The sequence below is a fragment of the Lithobates pipiens genome, unplaced genomic scaffold, assembly GCF_037356315.1.
Source record: "Lithobates pipiens isolate NorthernLeopardFrog02 unplaced genomic scaffold, aLitPip1_a1.2 Scaffold_16, whole genome shotgun sequence".
In the NCBI taxonomy this organism is placed as follows: domain Eukaryota; kingdom Metazoa; phylum Chordata; class Amphibia; order Anura; family Ranidae; genus Lithobates; species Lithobates pipiens.
Window position 1 is genome coordinate 330314785 of NW_027507748.1, and position 19532 is coordinate 330334316.

At 43.5% G+C, this 19532-nt stretch overlaps 1 protein-coding gene and 1 long non-coding RNA gene across 13 annotated transcripts in view; one reads left to right on the forward strand and one right to left on the reverse strand.

The window, feature by feature from the left end:
- The first annotated feature begins 5196 nt into the window (after nt 1–5196).
- Nucleotides 5197–13588, forward strand: LOC143982775 (uncharacterized). The gene is made up of 2 exons (XR_013274507.1): nt 5197–8169; nt 10400–13588. It is a non-coding gene; the product is annotated as an uncharacterized LOC143982775 (long non-coding RNA).
- A 3179-nt stretch (nt 13589–16767) lies between these two features.
- The window catches only part of EPB41 (erythrocyte membrane protein band 4.1), a 350563-nt gene continuing 347798 nt past the window's right edge, over nt 16768–19532 (reverse strand). For all 12 annotated transcript variants that reach the window (XM_077481782.1, XM_077481776.1, XM_077481777.1 and 9 more), the window contains one exon: nt 16768–17967. The gene's annotated coding sequence lies outside the window, so the exon portion shown is untranslated. The remainder of the gene's footprint in view (nt 17968–19532) is intronic.

Genomic DNA, 19532 nt, shown 5'->3' on the forward strand with positions numbered 1-19532 from the left:
AATTACATGGCCACCTTCAAAACTTTGCGGCCAAAACAGGCATCAGCCGATGCACTGACATCTACCTTGTAGAATTTTGTAAAGGTGTGAACAGACGACCAAGTTGCTGCTTTACACACTTGGGCGACAGATGCTTGATGTCGGAAGGCCCAAGAGGTTCCAATTGCCCTGGTGGAATGAGCCGTGACTTCAAGGCGTAGGCCTGAACCACAATCTGTCTGATCCACCTGGAAATGTTGGCCAACAAAACCGCCATGCCTTTTTTCGGACCAGCTACCGAAACAAATAGAGAGTCTGACTTCTGAAAGGGAGCAGCGGCAGACAGATATACCCTTAGAGCCCAGACCACATCCAGGGAATGAAGGCTCACCTCTTTAGAATGTGTCGGCTTAGGACACAAAGATGGTAACACAATGTCTTTATTGATGTGGAATGCCGAAACCACCTTCGGCAGAAAAGAAGGTTGCGGGTGCAACACCACCTTATCCTTATAGATAATTAGATAAGGAGACTTGCAAGACAAGGCCGCCAGTTCCGAAACCCTCCTGGCCACTAGCAAGACCACTTTCTGGGAAAGAGTCAACAAGGGAATTTCTCTGATATTCTCAAACTGCAGTTTCTGGAGCGCCGATAACACCAGGTTCAGATCCCACGGGGGTAACGGTGGATGCACCGGAGGAACTGCATGCCGACCTCCCTGAACAAAGGTGCTCACTAAAGAGTGAGATGCCAGGGGTCACTGAAAAAAGACAGCCAAGGCTGAAATTTGTCCTTTAATGGTGCTTAAAGCCAATTTCTAGTCTACTCCATGCTGTAGAAACAGCAAGATCCTGGATATGGAATAGGAGCGCAGACGCCATCCTTTCTTCTCACACATAGAGATGTAGGCCTTCCAGGTACGATGATATATCTTCCGAGAAGATTATTTCCATGCTCTCAACATAGTTGAAATCAGAGTCCAATAGACCCTTAGTACCTAGCTCTCAACGGCCATGCCGTTAAAACCAGCAATGGTAAAGCAGGATGGAGAATCGGACCTTGAGATAGAAGGTCCTCTCGTAATGGCAGTCGCCAGGGGGCGGTCGCCACCAGGCACATTAGGTTGGTATACCTGGGAAGCTGAGGCCAATCTGGGGCAATCAGAATTACTGGAATCCCCTCGGCCTCCACCCTGCGGAGCAGATGTGGTAGTAGCTTTAGCAGAGTAAAGGCATAGGTCAGTTGATACTGACCCCACTGAGCCACCAGCGGGTCTGACTCGTCTGCCCAAGGATCTCTTGTCCTGGACACGAATCTTGGCACCTTCCGATTGAGACAGGAAGCCATGAGATCCACGTCTGGTGTGCCCCACCACAGACCCAGTTGCCTGAACACCTCCGGATGCAGCGCCCATTCTTCTGGGTCTGGCGACTTAGGTAGCCCGCCTGCCAGTTTTCCACTCCCGGGATGTAAATGGCCGATAGGGCCGGTACATGTCGCTCTGCTCAATGAAGGATGTGAGTGACTTCCCGTGCCGCAGCCGAGCTTCTTCTTCCTTCTTGATGATTGACGTATGCCACCGCTGTGGCGTTGTCTGACTGGATCTTGATTGGATGCTCTCAAAGTCTCATCGACCATGTGGAGAGGCATAGCCTGATCGCTGGTATCTCGAGCACATTGATCGGCAATTTGGATTCCTCCCTCAACCAAAGGCCCTGGATCAACTGTACTCCCAGTACTCCACCCCAGCTGGTCAGGCTGGTGTCCGTTGTGATCACTGTCCAATGTAGAGGTAGGAACGACTTCCCGGACCGAAGTGCCAGGAACCTCAGCCACCAGAGCAGGGAGTCCCTGACTGACTGGCTCACCTGAATCTGCCGATCCAGGGATAACTGAGATTTGTCCCATTTTGTCAAGATCTCCTTCTGCAAGACTCTGGTATGAAACTGGGTGTACGACGGAGGCCGCCATGAGCCTCAGGACTCGCATGCAGAATCATAGCGACTGCCACCTGTGGTTCATGAGCAGTTTTACAGCGGTTCTGAGAGACTGCAGCTTATCTGAAGGGAGAAACACTCTTGCTTCCATGGAGTCCAGCAGTAAGCCTAGATACTCCAAAGGTTGAGTTGGTAAGAGCAACAGCCACCCAAAATCCTGCAGAGTTTGCATGGTGATCGCCACATCCTCCTTCAATTCTGAGGCGAAAGATGCTCTCAGGAGGAGATCGTCTAGGTAACCTATGATCGCAATCCCTCTTTGTTGCAGCAACCCTAAAACTGGAGCAACCCCAAGGTCTTTACCTTGGTAAAGACTCGGGGGGGAGACAGGTAGTCTGACACAAACTGGTAGTGGTCATCCTCACTGCGAATCGCAGAAAACTCTGATGACGGAGGCATATGGGTATGTGCAGGTACGCATCCTGGATGTCCAGAGACCCTAGGAAGTCCCCATGATGGAGTGCAGCGACTACTGAGCGAACTGATTCCATTCTGAACCTATGTACTTTCACAAAACAATTGAGGGCTTTCAGGTCCAAGATTGGACGTACACCTTCCTTTTTGGGGACTACAGATTGGAGTAGAACTCCTGGAACCTTTCTGACTCCGGAACAGGTACTATCACCCCGTGAATTAGCAGGTCCCTTACCGCCCCCATGAGGGCCTCCCGGTGAGCCGGGAGCAAGGGTATGCTGGAAGGGAAGAATCTGTTTGGTGGCCAAGAGAGGAACTATCTTGTAGCCAGAGGAAATCAGTTCGCAGACCTATTGGTCGGACAGCCAAGAGGCCCACCGGGCTGTAAACTCCCGATGTTTGCGGGGGCAAAACTTTCATGCAGTAGCACTCTTGCTTGCAGGCTTGCGGTTCCAAGGATGCTTTTGTCCATCAGAGGTCGGGCTGGGGACATTTAGCTGAAGCCCCGGATGGACGAAAAAGCCGCTTGTGAGCGAAAAATTAGGGCCCTTGCCTACGGTGTGGCCCCTTAGCCTTCCTGGCCTGTGGAAGTAAGGTACTCTTCCCACCTGTGGCATTCTTAATGATCTCATCCAACGAGGCTCCAAAGAGCCACTCACCAAGGAAGGGTAGATCCATCAGGGATTTTTTAGATGCCTGGTCAGGCAACCAGCATTTTAGCAAAATCAGGCACCTCAACACCACTGCTGATACTGAAGCACTGGATAACAGAGGTAGGGTATCCAGGGCTGCGTCACAAACGTACTTAAGGCCTTGCACTAACTGGTTTGCTAGTTCCATGCAGACAGGGGAAGCCAGTTGCTCCCCCAATTCACGGTGCAAAAATTTTGCCCACTCGGTAAGTGTCTGTGACACAAGTGCAGAGACCAGTACTGGTCGCATCGCTGACCCCACAACTGTAAACAAGGAATGGGCCACTGCCTCAGCCTTCCTGTCCATGGGGTCCTTAAAGGCATCATGGTTACTTTGTTTAACTTTGATACTGGGGGGGTCCACGACTGGAGGAGCCGACCATTTCTTGAGAAGGCTTTCTTAAAAGGGGTAACACACCGCCATATATTTTGGGAGCAAAAAGGTCAGTTGCAGTCTACCCCATTCCTTGTACAGTGGTGTGAAAAAGTGTTTGCCCCCTTCCTCATTTCCTGTTCCTTTGCATGTTTGTCACACTTAAGTGTTTCGGAACATCAAACCAATTTAAACAATAGTCAAGGACAACACAAGTAAACACAAAATGCAATTTGTAAATGAAGGTGTTTATTATTAAAGGTGAAAAAAAATCCAAACCATCATGGCCCTGTGTGAAAAAGTGATTGCCCCCTAAACCTAATAACTGGTTGGGCCACCCTTAGCAGCAACAACTGCAACCAAGCGTTTGCGATAACGTGCAATGAGGCTTTTACAGCGTCCTGGAGGAATTTTTGCCCACTCATCTTTGCAGAATTGTCCTAATTCAGTTACATTAGAGGGTTTTCGAGCATGAACGGCCTTTTTAAGGTCATACCACAACATCTCAATAGGATTCAGGTCAGGACTTTGGCTAGGCCACTCCAAAGTCTTCATTTTGTTTTTCTTCAGCCATTCGGTGGTGGACTTGCTAGTGTGTTTAGGATCATTGTCCTGCTGCAGAACCCAAGTTCGTTTCAGCTTGAGTACACGAACAGGTGGTCGGACATTCTCCTTCAGGATCTCTTGGTAGACAGCAGAATTCATAGTTCCTTTTATCACAGCAAGTCTTCCAGGTCCTGAAGCAGCAAAACAGCCCCAGACCATCACACTACCACCACCATATTTTACTGTTGGTATAATGTTCTTTTTATGAAATGCAGTGTTCCTTCTACGCCAGATATACTTGGACACACACCTTCCAAAGAGTTCCACTTTTGTCTCATCGGTCCACAGAATGTTGTCCCAAAAGTCTTGGGGATCATCAAGATGTGTTGTGGAGAAATTGAGACGAGCTTTGATGTTCTTTTTGCTCAGCAGTGGTTTTCTCCTTGGAACTCTGCCATGCAGGCCATTTTTGCCCAGTCTTTTCCTGATGGTGGAGGCATGAACGCTGACCTTAACTGAGGCAAGTGAGGCCTGCAGTTCCTTGGACGTTGTTGTGGGGTCTTTTGTGACCTCTTGGATGAGTTGTCGCTGCGCTCTTGGGGTAATTTTGGGCGGCCGGCCACTCCTGGGAAGGTTCACCACTGTTCCATGTCTTCGCCATTTGTGGATAATGGCTCTCACTGTGGTTCGCTGGATTCCCAAAGCTTTGGAAATGGCTTTGTAACCCTTTCCAGACTGATAGATCTCAATTACTTTCTTTCTCAATTGTTCCTGAATTTCTTTGGGTCTCGGCATGATGTGTAGCTTTTAAGGATCTTCTGGTGGACCTTACTGTGTCAAGCAGCTCCTATTTAAGTGATGCCTTGATTGTGAACAGGTGTGGCAATAATCAGGCCTGGGTGTGGCTAGAGAAATTGAACTCAGGTGTGGACAACCACAGTTATAGTATGTTTTAACAAGGGGGGCAATCACTTTTTCACACAGGGCCATGATGGTTTGGATTTTTTTTCACCTTTAATAATAAACACCTTCATTTACAAATTGCATTTTGTGTTTACTTGTGTTGTCCTTGACTATTGTTTAAATTGGTTTGATGTTCCGAAACACTTAAGTGTGACAAACATGCAAAGGAACAGGAAATGAGGAAGGGGGCAAACACTTTTTCACACCACTGTATATGAACTTATCTAAATAAGTCAGCTACGAAAACACCTTAAGTGCACGGGGTGGCTTACGGGACCCAAAAGGGACCGCTACCTCAGCAGAGGAATCTGCTGTGTCCTGAATCTTCAGGGTATCACACACAGCTGTGATAAGTGCTCCAACTAGGGCTTTGTCGTGCGCAGACCTGGACGGGGAATCATCCTCACTGTCCGATTGGTCCTGGCCAGCATCATCTGAAACAACAGAGCAGGGGTCACCAGCCTCAGTGTAGCCCGAGTCAGCATCAGTGCTTTCCCTGGAGGACGGGGGCCGCTTTTTACCACCTTTGCGCCCATGCACTGCCTCCATCTTGGCAACGAACAAAGCATCCAGAGGCACTGCACTGTCTGCAGGCGAACCGGTTGCAATTGCCTGGAGTTCGGGGAAAGAAACACCAGTTTCTGAAGTCGTGCTGACCCTACCCTGTCTGCCACCTGTTGGGGACTTAGGATAGTGAATGGTCCCACCCTCCTAACTGCTGCAGGCTAAGGGGCCCCCACCGCAGGACTCACCACCCCAACCGAGTTCTGCGCCATCCAGCTAGGTGTGCCTGTGTCCTGTGTCAACTCCCAGGTGTCTGTGAGAGGAAACCACGCTGTTCTGAGCCTCAGGGATCAGTGCTGGGCATTAAAAACATGCTAGACTACAACAAAATGGCAGCCGAGCGTCCAGTATAAAGTACATAATTACAGGCAAAATGGCCTCCGTACTACAGAAAAACGGTTCCTGACCATGCTTCTCCCTGGCCGCCAAAGCACTGTATACAGAGAGGGACAGTGAAACACAGGCAGAGAAAATGGCAGCAGACAACGCTACAGCGATCAGCAGAAACAGACCTCCAGACACCCAGGGGAGAGACAACAGACACCCCGGGCACAGCTACCCAGCGCAGTCCCCCACTCAAGATGGGAGCTCCCCAGGGGCCCCTGTCTATGTGCACACACACCGCTCAGCAGCCCATGCGGCATCCCCCACGGAGGGAAGATAGGGACAGGGAAGAGAGCGACCCCCGATTCGACCTCCCAGGGAATGCCCAGCTGCTCAGCCCCACAAGGCAGGGAGATCTGTACTTACCAGTTCGGAAGAGCTGGGGACATTCCATCACAGACCCACTCTCAGATCAGTACGGGGTAGCTGCTGGCCCGGTACACTGACACAGACATCAGTAGCCCGGTCATCTGTGTGCCCCGGAGCTTTGCGCTCACCGGCCACCCCTGGAACCTGAGGCGCATGTCGTTGCCGACCCAGCTCAGAGCACACGCTCGCTGGCCAGGCTGGGGAGACTACAAGGATAAGGGTATCCAGCCTGTCACCCAGCCGGCTGTTGACAGCAGATCACAGGATCTTATCTTGCGTAAAAAAGCTAACTTCTGCAGAAAAAATCCACGGACCAGCCCGCAAGGTTCCTAGGTCCTTTTCCTTCACTAGGCAGAAAAAAACTGAGGCTGCAGGAAGCAGGCTGGGTGGTTGTTACTGAAGGGACCATCCTTTGGGCAGAACTAAAAAGTTCTGGGGTTTTTTTGTACATGTTCTGCCTAGTCCTCTCCTGAAGGTGGTGTAACAACCTGATGGTCTAAGTAAGGAGCTGTGTCAGTCAGTGAATGTAAGAGAAGTAGGATTTTCCTCCATCTGCAGAATCGGACCATAGTGGAGACGGATGATATCGGCTGCCAGCAGATGTTCATCCGATGACACCTGCTATCCCATAGGGATGCATGTATGTCCGTATTTCATCCAAAAACAGATGGCTGAAATATGGACATGCGGCCCGCATGTGTGAAAGGGGCGCAAGTGCTTAAAATAATCATACTCCTGGTCAACATGCTCCTAAGATTGTGATTTTAAGCACTTGGATTATAATTATATATTTTTTGTGATACACATTATAGTATGCTGCATATAGTAGCGCAGCACTGTTTTTTTGTTTCTTATGATTGTCCTTAAGTAGAGCGAAAGCACTTTTAGTGATAGCGGCTAATTTTTATATTTAACATTTTTGCAGGATTTGATAATATTTTTATACATGTGGATTGCGCTGATTGGTTTCAGGTTATTTGTTACAACACATACTATTTAGGCAATAGATACACCTTCTGTAATCAGCAATATAAGTTCAATACTTGAGTATTGCAGTGTCCAATCCGCGAACTACTCGCCAACTCTCCAGTCATGAGAGAACCCAAGAGAATGCCATTGCTGACCTCTCATAGTGTTATGGTAACCCTCTGGATTCAATATTTTGTAGCTAACAATGCAAACATTTTGAAGGTAAGGAGTTCAGATTTTTTTTTGTATTTTCTTGCTCTGCTTATTTGTTCTGATTTATTGAAGCCAATTAACTAGCATTTAAGGAGTCAGGAATAACAGTCCCTGTATTGCTGTTATGGCAGGTTTTCTTTTCCAATATGCCTAAAGAATAAAGGGATAATTCCTGCAAAAAGTTACTGTAAAGTTCATATAGCTAGTAACATATCAGGCAGCACAATGCTATGAAGCTGTTAAACCACCCCCCCATACTTTAATACATGTTTCTAAATACATGACATTCTTAGAAAGAATCGCATTGTTTGAGTACTTTTATCTCGGAAGATGGGTTTGTAGCCATGAAGTTTTAGAAGGGTCAGAAAGTATGCTTCTGTCTCTTTAATAATGCCCTCCTCCCCTTTTCCCATCTTCTGCCTCCTCCCTGTTCCAGAAAACTCAGAATCTGAACCCAAACTTTCATTCTTAAGACGTGTACAAGAGCAGAGAACAAGCAAAGGCATGCGGTGGTCAGACTTAGAGTTTCTCAGCTCATATGGAACAGGTGTAAGAATGGTGGAGAAATTCCATTTCTAGCACTCTGAAGAAAAAAGTGAATTCCTTTTTTTTTTTTTTTTTTTTAGGAAGGACCAATTACCAAAAATGCTTGTGGAACAGGAGACCGTTATAGAGACTGCTTTATGTTGATGTTTTATATACAGAGGTATGTACCATACAGGTTAGTAACTGAATACAGGACACATCTATTCTGTGCTTAGTCTTGGAAGTGTTTATTATGCTTTAAACCTTTTTTTTTTTTTATGTACAGGCTGCAGTGTATACTGACAGGCAGACTGCACTCTAAGGCTGGCTATACATTATCCAATTTTCCTTCAGATTTACCAAAACCATATGATAGGAGGTCAAACCTAAACACTTTCAATTTGTATGCAATCAGGCAGGTCCTTGCACTATATAGTTTAAGGTAAATCTAATTGAATCAGAAAATTGTATGATGTATAGCCAGCCTTAAGCTTCTAAGGTCTTCATGTCCTCAAGACCTCTTGAGACAGTTATCAATCCATTTATTAGTGGCTGGTGGACTGTGTTATCCATCCACAAGTATAGATAATTGATAACCTGTACTACGGTAAGCTGCCATTGCTTCCATACTTACGTAAATGCTTGTTTCAGGCTCATGGTATCCATTATTTTCAGAGATACTGACTTTGACCAATCATGCATCAAGTAAAGTCAGGGCTCCTGATCTGTGTCAGCAATGGCAGCCCAAGTTATTTATTACAGGTACTTATACAGTGCCATCAATTTACACAGCAGTTTACATATATATTATACATTCACACCAGTTTCTGCCCTCAGGGAGCTTTCAATCTAAAGTCCCTAACTTACATTCATATACTAAGGACAATTTAGATAGGAGCTAGTTAACCCATCAGCATACGAGGGAACTCATGCATGCACAGGCAGAACAAGTAAACTCCAGGCAGGTAGTGTCATGGGTAGGATTCGAACTGACCACCCTAGTGCTACCAGGCAAAAGTGCTAGCCCAGTTATTTGTTCAGTATAGGTGTGCTTTAAATTAGCCATACATACACCTGAAAGATAAAAGAGGAGGCAGCCATTGTAAGTCATCCTTCATAAGCACTTAAATAGATGTCTCTGAGAACCTGATGCACGAAGAAGGGATATTTGCTTCCCAATTAAATTTCTTTAGCCGTTTTCTTTCTCCTCTCTTGACAAAGCAGTGTTAGTGTCCTCTACCCACTATAATGCCATATAAGGCCTGGTCCTAGGATTTTCCTGGCCACAGCTGGCCTTCCCTGTGTGGGAATATTTTATGTAAAATGAGAAACCAGTGGTGATCAGACAAAAGATTTACTTGGCTTCTACTTACATTGAGGCATTGAACATTATGTCAAGTGAGACTGCACTTGGCTTTACACATTGCTAGCTTTATAGCGACTGGAAAGCCAAACTCGACCCACCCAGGCATAAAATATCAGAAGTGGAATGGCCTCCTGAAAAGTGTGTTTCATAGCATGACCAGGCAATGGGGAATTTTTCATTCACATAAATAGGATTAGTAATGTGTAAAACAAGTCACCATATCTATCGGGAGTTCATTATCAGCACACACATGAAATCTACAAGTGGATAACAGAAAAATGTCTACCAAATAGCAGTCCTTCAGGGGTCGCATGGGGAGATTTACTAGTACTGGAGAGTGCAAAATCTGTCGAGGAAATCAATCAGCTTCCAGGTTTTATTGCCAAAGCTAAATGGAACAAGTTGAAGTTAGAAGCTGATTGGCTACCATGCACAGCTGCTCCAGATTCTGAGTGCTCCAGTTTTAGTAAATCTCCCCAACAGTGTCAGTGGTGCCCCCCATACCCACAGATAGGTGATAAAATGATTCTGTAAGGCATCAAGGTTTCTCACTCATCCTTTTAATTATTGACCCATGAACTGGCTGACTGAATGCATATAATGAAGTGATTGGCTACCTGTCCCTTAAATTACAAACACATCTGAGCTATACAGATCCTTTAGTTAGATTTTAAAGCATGTTTCATCTCAATGTATGCAAAAAACTATTATTAAAGCTTTGGTTGTGTGTACCACATAGGCTTGTTATATAATGCTCATCTGAGCATCCATGATCACCTAGATGTAGTTTGTGACTAAAGCAACACATTTAATAAATTCAAGAGCTGATACAGACAATGTACATTCTACATACAGTCTCAAATGACTAACGAATATTCTGCTAAAAGCAGCTATTCTATTCTCAGTATCTGCTGACAATAAGGGTCATTTGCAGAACTTCATTTAAAAATGTATTCCCATTTTATGCATACAGAACGCTCATTCCATACTCCCTGCTGTATGTACGATATGATGTTTAACATTAACACTTTCTTTTCCCCCTCAGGTCTCTTCCATAATGAAGCGCCTAACTACTCATCACCTGGATGTACATGTCTTTCCTCGCTTTCTGGGTTTATTCCAGCGATGTCGTTCTACTCCTCCACCACCTGATGCTCCACCTAAGGGGAAGCTGCGTCTTCGCTCCGTGCCTGGAGCTTTTGTATTTCTTGGGATTCTTCTAGTTTTAATAGGACTTATTGTGGCTGTGATTGGCTACTGGCCCAACAAACCTAGCAGCCCTTCGCCATCCAGCCCACCCCCCCGACAATCTGTAGAGAAGATGAAACTGATTGGTCCGGTTATAATGGGATTTGGGCTATTTGTGTTTATTTGTGCCAATACACTTTTGTATGAAAATCGTGATATGGAGACAAGAAGACTTCTTCAAAAAAGAATAGTTACACAAGGGCCTACAGACATCGCTATATCTGCGAGCAGTGGGGTTAAAGTGCAAGCTCAGAATACATGGAGTGACAGCTCTGGGGAGCTGGACAACAGAAGAAACATATTAATCAGAGCACAGCTTTTGTGCCCACCTATAAATGACTTGTCTGTATCTCTTGTGAGCCTGCACTCAGATCCATGTATTTCATCCTTACCACAGCTGGCAGGCAGGCTTAGACATAAGGAGAATGAAAGGTGCTACAGCTCTGATATCAGGCTGAACATAGGGGAGAGAACAGCAAGAGAAGAGGCTGCTGATGTACCCCACAGGGGTACAAAATGTCGGAGCTGGCCAAGGCTGGAGAATGCAGAAGAGAATTGCACAGAAGTACTTGTTACTACAGAGAACGAATTAGATGGAACTAGAGAAAGCAGCCAAGAGACTGTGCCTGAAGTGGCCTAAATCAATTTATAGCTTGATTTTTCTGCCAATGGACCAACACTTTCCAAGAGAAGAAAAGTCAGGTTTAATACATTTTATACAAAGTGCTTAGATATTAAAGTGAAATTCCAGTAAACCCTATTTTCTGTTCGGTTACTGGAACAAAACAGCTACAGCAACACACTTTGTATAGTGAAGATGGGATAGAACAGGGGTGTACAACCATTTGACCTTCCTGGGTCACATTGGAAGAAGAGGAATTGCCTTGGTTCACACAAAAAATAAATTCACTAACCATAAGGATAGTCGATGAGCTGAAAATGTTGGGCAGATCACAAATTAACAATCATGGATATAGATAATGTACCTACAGTACCTGGGTAATAACTTTCCTTGAACAATCTTCCTTCGTCTGCAACTTTATTTTTGGGGGGGGGGGGGGGATATGGTTTTCTTTTGTGCTTTATGTGCTGTGTGGGGACTCTGGGGAGGTTATCGGCAAGGGGCTTTGGAGGGAGGGCCAAACTGGAATCTGGGGGGGCTGGGGTTCAGCCCTCCCCAGCACCCCCTGGATACAGCCATGTGGCATTAACTTTTCTGGCAGTAGTCCCTGTCTTAGCTGCTGCCAGTGCTATTACAAACTCGCTCCAGAGGTGCCTGTGCCTTGTGAGCCACTGCATGGCATCGCTCTATCTGTGCAAGTGCCTAGCTTGTCCCTATAGACTGCCATGGCTTCTGAGCTTGCACGGTGTCCCTATAGATATGTCCAGGCAGCATGCTGAACTTCCTTGGGCCGTGCGTTGGACACCCCTAGGTTAGAACATTTGTTAAGTTTTTGTTGCAGTCTGTGTCCTTACCATGTCCCTACATTTTTTTCTGACACTAGGACAGGGAGTGAAAAATGTTCCCCAATGGGGACAACAATAAAAACTTCCCTCTATCCAAAACTAAAAAATGCAGTCTTTTAATTCTACTTTAAAGTGGTTTGGACGATGGTATAAGTATCAGTGTTTTTACTCATGCAGCGTAGTTCAGCAATGTATATTAGGAGTTTAATGATACATCCGAGAGAGTTAAGTATTTCATTGAATGGCGCCCATCTGGAGAGGAGGTGATTGGATCCAGATGTGGAAACCACACTTCCCCATTCACACAGACCCATTTCTGGAGATCAGTTTTCTATACAAGCCCAAGGATTCCTTAACTCTATCACTCCCGACCCTCCACATAATCTAGGTGAAAAATCACTGGAATATGGCCCCCGAAAAAAACCCCAATCCTGACATCTTCAAAAAAATTATTTGCATGTGGTTGTAGCCATTTACAGTGTAAAACTTATGTAGTGCACATAACACAACAAACATAATATGAAAAGATCAATTTCTGTCCTCACATCATAATATGGAAGAATAATGCTGTTCTGTTACAGGAAGGACAGTACAATGACATTTATAACACAGCAGAAAAATGAAATTAGAGAAAATCCTTTCATTAGATACTGCTGAAATGAATGGAAAATTAAACTAGGTGTCAAAAGGCATAGTTTCTAGTGATGTCAGGGGAGGCAGACTACAGGAATATGTAAAATTAGCAGGCTGTGAAAATACTCATGTACAGGGAGCCTTAACATTCCTCTGTGTAGTTTCCTCCCAATTCCTCCTTCACAGGAATTTTCTGCAAGCAGAAAATATAACGGCACAATTGGAAGCAGATGACACAACTCAATGATCCAGCAAGAAAGCTGCATTTAACTGCTCGAGTGCCAGAATAAAGACAATATACAATGTATGCGGTACTACTTAATAATAGAGGAAAGATCAATTGTGTACTATAATCATCATATTAGCTTTCATGAATTAGCCTACTCTAGCTGATGTCGTTTATACAGTTATCACTTTGGAACGCATGCCTATGTGGTCTCTTCTCTCTTGAATAGGAATTAGCATTCCTAATGACATGTCCCTCATGTGGCAGGAAGGCAACCCACTATGACAGATCTGGAATGAGGTGGGGGCTCTGCGGATCCAGTTTACACAAATAATTCACTAGTTAAACTAAGAATCATTGAAGTCTCCATTAATAGTATAAAACCCAGAGATAAAAAGCATTACATTTGCATTTTCTGCTACAACATTTTTCTGCTATTGAACTATCTTTTCAGAATTCTTTGTAATCTATCATAGATGCCAGAGAGGCGATTTTAATGGCAAAGTTTAAATGTGAAGTGCATTAAGATACTTATTTGTTAAAAAAGGGATAATCCAGAGCTGCCTTTAAGAGATCTTGGCTAATCAAGAATGATTTTGTTTGATGATAAGCACAGTCTTCCACTGTGGCTAATAAAAACACATTTCACTTCCTTTCAAAGCGGTCATCATGGCTGTGTCACCAACGTAGACTTATCTGTTCTTATTTAGTGTCATTACCTAAAGTGGTGCTCTGGCAGTATGATCTGCACAATAAATACTCTCACTAGATAGTCATTGCTCCTTGGTTATGGGGCCCATGAGCAGTACTTGGACAGAATTCACGATCTGGCCATTACTGAATGTAACACCAGCAGTAAAGAGCAGATAAGTTTATCAGTCCACCCACAGGTCTTTCAACATGAATTCCATGTTTTGTGACATTCTGTGTGTATAAAGTCCTTGAACTTACATATACATGGGAGTTTTTTTTTTTTTTTGTTTTTTTTGCCATCTGTGTTCCACTGGGGAGATTTACCTTCACTTCCTGTCCCATAGCCAAAACAGGAAGAAGGAATCCCTGCAAACTAAGGGAATTCATTGGGGGCACAGGTCATCAGAACTAGTGTCCCCATTGGAAGATTTCCCCTCTATTGCCCTGTACAAACGGTCAGAAATTCCCGACGGAAAAGGTCAGATCGGATTATGTTGTCGGAAAATCTGATCATGTGTGGGCTCTATCGGCCTTTTTCCGTCGGAAATTCAGGCAGCAAAAGTTTGAGAGCTGGATCTAAAATTTTCCCGACAACAAAATCCGATCAGACTTTTTCCAATCGTTTGTAAAGAATTCTGAAGGACAAAGTGCCACGCATGCTCAGATTAAATTACGAGACCAAAGCTATTGGCTACTAGCCTCAACGTAGTTCCATTGTACACAACGAACGTCACCTCGTTCCAAACAATCAGATTTTCCGACAACTTTGTCTGACCGTGTGTATGCAACACAAGTTTTGTCCAAAATCCGTCTGAAAAAATCTGATTTTGTGGTCGGAATGTCCAACCCGGTGTACAGGGCATATTACTTTTCAGGGAACAAAATGTGTGACTTTTTATTTTCAAAGACAATGATAAACAAGATAAACAGAGAGGGTTAAGCTGGGTTCATACTAGAATATGCAACAGCTCACAGCAGGAGTCTGATGCATCTCCATTCACAGTTTCAGGTCCGATTTCAGCCCTAAAAATGGACCAAAAGATGCATAGAACCCCTGTGGCAATTCGCATTAGAGCCACTGCAGAGATCTCCTGCCATGCGAACTGGATGCAGGGAAAGTTTAATGATCACCTTAATCAGCCACAGAACCTGTGTAATTAATATACGTTTGGGTTTAAAGGGATGAGGTGGCAACCCTAGTGTGAACCCATTTCCGAACTGGCAAAGACATCTATAAAAACTTGACAGGTGTTCCAGTCCTTCTCTGCTCTATCGAAAACTAAAAAAATTTGTTTTGCCTTTAGTTATTCTTTAACCACTTCCCGCCTGGCCTATAGCAGATTGAGGACCGGGAAGTGGTTCCGTTATCCTGACTGGGAATCATATGATAACATGCCAGCGCACGCCCACAGTGTCAGTCTGACACGCTGCACCTCCAATCGCGATAAGGAGCCTTTGTCAGAGGCTTCTTAGAACTTGATCAGCTGTGATCATTGCGTGAACCAGGAAATGCCAGTAAATGATTCCTTGGTTTGCGATGACAGGGAGAGCCAATTGGCGGCTCTCCCTGTCCACTTTAAGTCAACTTCAGACATCCCCAGTTTCTTCTCTTTCTTCATATGCTATACATCTACAGGGGTGCTGGGGATGTTATATTTCTCTCTTTACAACACTGGGACCAATCAACTGAATGTAGCATGTAGAACCATCTGCTTTTGTATACCACTTGCAATGTAATAACTTTCCTGATGTTTTTTGGAGTTGCCCTGAATGAATGCTGTTATACAGGTGTGGCACTCGCTTTCATTACTATCTGAAGCCAACAGCTGCAATCTGAAACAAACCAAGTTTTCATCCCTTCTACTTTTTACAACTCAAACAGCCACATTTAGATTTTACTTAAAGCTGAACTTCAGGCAAATATAAAAAGGCACACATGACTGCAACTCTGTACTTATTCACATATCTTTTTTTAACAAGCAGTTTAAGGCTCAGTTCACACTAGTGTGGGCTGGGTTTGCTTGGGCATGGCAGCCCATTCATTTGAATGGGCTGCTGTGACACGTGAGATGCACAAAAGGTGCATGCACCTTTTAAAAAATTTGGCGGCAGAGAAATTGCGTGGTCTTTTTGATCCTACAGTTCTCTCACCCGCAATTGTGCTGTGGATGCCACTCAGAAGGAAGAGCAGCCCCGCCTGTCTCACAAGAGCAGTACGATTTGGCTGTGGGAATCAATGCAATTCCCCCAATAGGGACGTGCAACCTGCACTAGTGAGCTGAAGGATGAATTCACACTTGCAATCCGGCAAATTGCAGAGCAGCCAGAGCAATTTACCACTCCGGCTCTGCATTGTTGGCTGGCTAAGAAGGGGCAATGTGGTGCACGATTCCCTTTTATATTTTTTTGTACCAGCCTTATTTGAAGTGTACACAACATACACGTCATTCACTGCAATTTTGGGTGGCACAATGCGCTGCCTCACAATTTTGGGCCGGTGTGCTGCAAAAAAATGTATTTTAGCTCAGTGCTAGCCTGCAGTTTGTTTCTTTTTGTCCCTGTGGTGACAGAAGTTTTACCATGCTGTAAAATGTCTGTCACTACAGATAGTGTGAATTGGCCCTTAAGCTGGCCATACACATATAGATTTTTGTTTGAAAATTTTCATTTCAAGAACATTCGTTTAAATTTCTAATTGTGTCTGGGGGTCAAATAAACATTTGTTTTTCGACCACGGTGAAGAGAAAATTGGAAGGAGCAGGATGGGTAATTTTTCTCAAACAAAAGAATTTTCTTAGAATATGTGGTTTTCATTGTGGAATTACCTTCATTCTATAATCACATGGTAAAAGCAAGTGACATTTTCAAACAACATTTGTCTAATCAAATGTACAAAGAATTTTCGTACAAATACTTTCGTCTGAAAATGTACTAGTGTATGGCCATCATAAGTCCCTCAATTTAGCTTGGTATCATCCTCTTGAATTCCCCTGTACAGCAGATCTGTGTAAATCTCAGAACTGGATACAAATAATAATTCTTTGGCAAGCAAAACAGCTCAGGTATGCATTTCATCTTTGTATTTAGTGGTTTGCCTGGAATTCAGTTGTACCCAAAGAAAAAAATAAATAAATCAGACAACTATATCAGAAGCTACAAATATTTACTTCAATGTGTAATCTTGCAACAACATGATGAAAATGTACTTTTCACACCTCAAAAGCCAGTAAAATATGCTAAAGTACAACCTATCACAATTCATCTGCATATATAAAAATTGAATCAAACCACATTTACAAATATCCTTCATTATTTAAAAGTAGAAAATAATACATCATGAGGTCTGTCTTTTTTATGTTTTTTTGTTTTCTTTGAATGAGATCCAATAATAGCAAATATAAGAAAATGGTTAAAAAAAGTGGGTTTTACACGTAATTGTTGTTTCAGTTTAATGACCCTCACCCCTGTAACCTCCTTATGTAGGGTACAAGCAGGTGAAAGTTTGGGAGCCTAGACACTTCCCAATGCTCCAAAAAAAAAAATACAGGATATTTATATATTTTATTTTCATCCTCGACTCATTCAGCTGGTCTAAAATTAAGATTTTTGTGGGGCAGGCATGTTGTTCAACCATAAATGGAGAAAACAGTTATACCAGACAGAAGGAAGATACCCAACTTGGTGTCTAGCTGTAATGTGACACTTAAAGATAACAGAAAAGAATCAGAAGTTAGGGTGACACCATAAAGAGAACTAAAGGTGATGACCTGGACTGTATCCTACACAGGGTGACACTAGTGTAAAATCAGTGATACATCATTATCAAGAACTAAATAAGGCAGAAATGACATACACAAACTTCTCTACACAGGTTGTGGACACTAAATCCAACATGTGCACTGCAAACTATAGCACCATACTGTCGTTCCCTCACTCCATTACTAAAGAGAAGACTGCTGACGAGAACTTACACACAGGTCAGCCAAGTGAACAGTGTCTAAACTGACATTTCCAGTGTACCAGATGTACAAGTTACATTCATCATTCACAGTATGCAACAACACTTTACATGAGAAGTGATGACATTTTAAAGTCTTATAAATAATTGTTCAACTGTCCAAGTCTGGAACCCTCCCACATAGAGGCTACTTTGGGTTTGTTAGAAGAATCTGAGGGAGAAAGGTAAGTATTGCTTTAGAAGAGAATGCTGCGTTTAACCAGGAACTTCATGATGACCCTTGCCAAGTGATATATCCAGGGGTGGGGGGCATTGCGGGGAAACTTGCTGGTTTTCTGTGAAGTATATCATATTTTCTGTGGTCCCATTGCAGGGATGAGATGAAAACCTGAAGGAATAAAAAAGCTGGATAAATACAAAAAGTAACGTATGTGCAATAGTACACTTCTTATGTACAGCCAGGGCAAGTCTTGGATAGCATGCCATTTTCAGAAGGTAGTCTATTTTCCCTTAATGTGATCATACACTTCCCCTTGACATATACACATATATATATATATATAAAAAAAGTATTGGCTGACAAATATTACAATACCAATGTCATTTGGGGTCTATGTTGGGGGATTTTGGCACTGGCTGTCTCACCCTTCCCTCCAAGCGGTTTCCTACATCTCAGTTGCTCCTTCCTTTTTTAATAAAAGAAAAAAAAATTATAAGCTTCCTCTAACTTGCCAAGGGTATTTAATACCTTGTAAACCCCTTTTCCTTCAATGCTGCTACCATTCAGAATTATCATGTATGTGATGCCTGTAAACAGTATTTGCCAGCATCATTTATAAAAATAATGTAATAACATTGTTATAATGCTTTAACTCTGGTTCATTTGATGTGTTAAAACAACCACCCAGGGAACAACCCAGGGAAAACCAGTATTATTGATTTTAATAGCAGCAAAGTGTTGTACCATATGGGTAATATGGTTATATACTTTGCTGCTATTAAAAACAATAGTACAGTTTTTCCCTGGGTTGTTGTTTTAACACATCAAAGGAAAAAGTGAAAGTTAATAGTGGAAAATTGGATTTAGGGCAATACCATTTTTTGGCTTATAAATATATTGTGGCGCAACCTTTCAAGACATGTTGGCTTAGGCCAACTATAGATCGTTTGAATCTTGGCTGGTTCAGCAAGGAGAATACAATGTCTCTGCAGGAGGGATTCCCCTGACAGCACTGTGTGTGTTGATGGGAGAATCGTGCAAATTTCTTTAATGCAACCTGTGGTTACAGAAAAGAAATTCGCACCATCTTTGGCCTGCCTTAAGTCTTCAGGCATTAATCTTAAAACAGCATTAAACCCCAAAACAAAAATGTAAAATATTGAAGTTAACCAATTCCTAAATGTGTTGGCTGCTTTCATTATCTATTTTGGCCTTTTTTTTCTCCTTTATTTTTCCCTGGTGATCTGGTCAGTAACACACTTCCTGTCTTAGGGTGTCTCCACTGGATGAAAGAGCACGGAAACACCTTTGGACAGCAACATTGTCAGTCCACGGAGAGGGTAGTGTTAGATGTACTAGCAGCTTTAGATGGACTTGACTAACAAATTAAAGCATTAGTAAATTCTTGAGATATTCACTGTACATACTTCTAAGCCTTACTATAGGCTTACCTGTAAGTAAAAAAAAAAAAAGTACGCTTTACTACCACTACAACACAGTTGCGACAGGAATTTTTATTTTCCTTTTGGGATAAAGGTTTTATAGAAATGAATAAAAGAGGACTATTGTAAGCTCCCTCATCAATGTCAGTAGCCCATTTCCACCCTCTGACACTTTTGCTGGACAGTAGTTTAAAAATAACAGACATAGAAGTAAATGATTGTCTCCCCCCCCCCCCCCCCCCATTATACTTAACTAGGTGAGTGCAGCATCGGTCCCCCGGTGCCCCTACA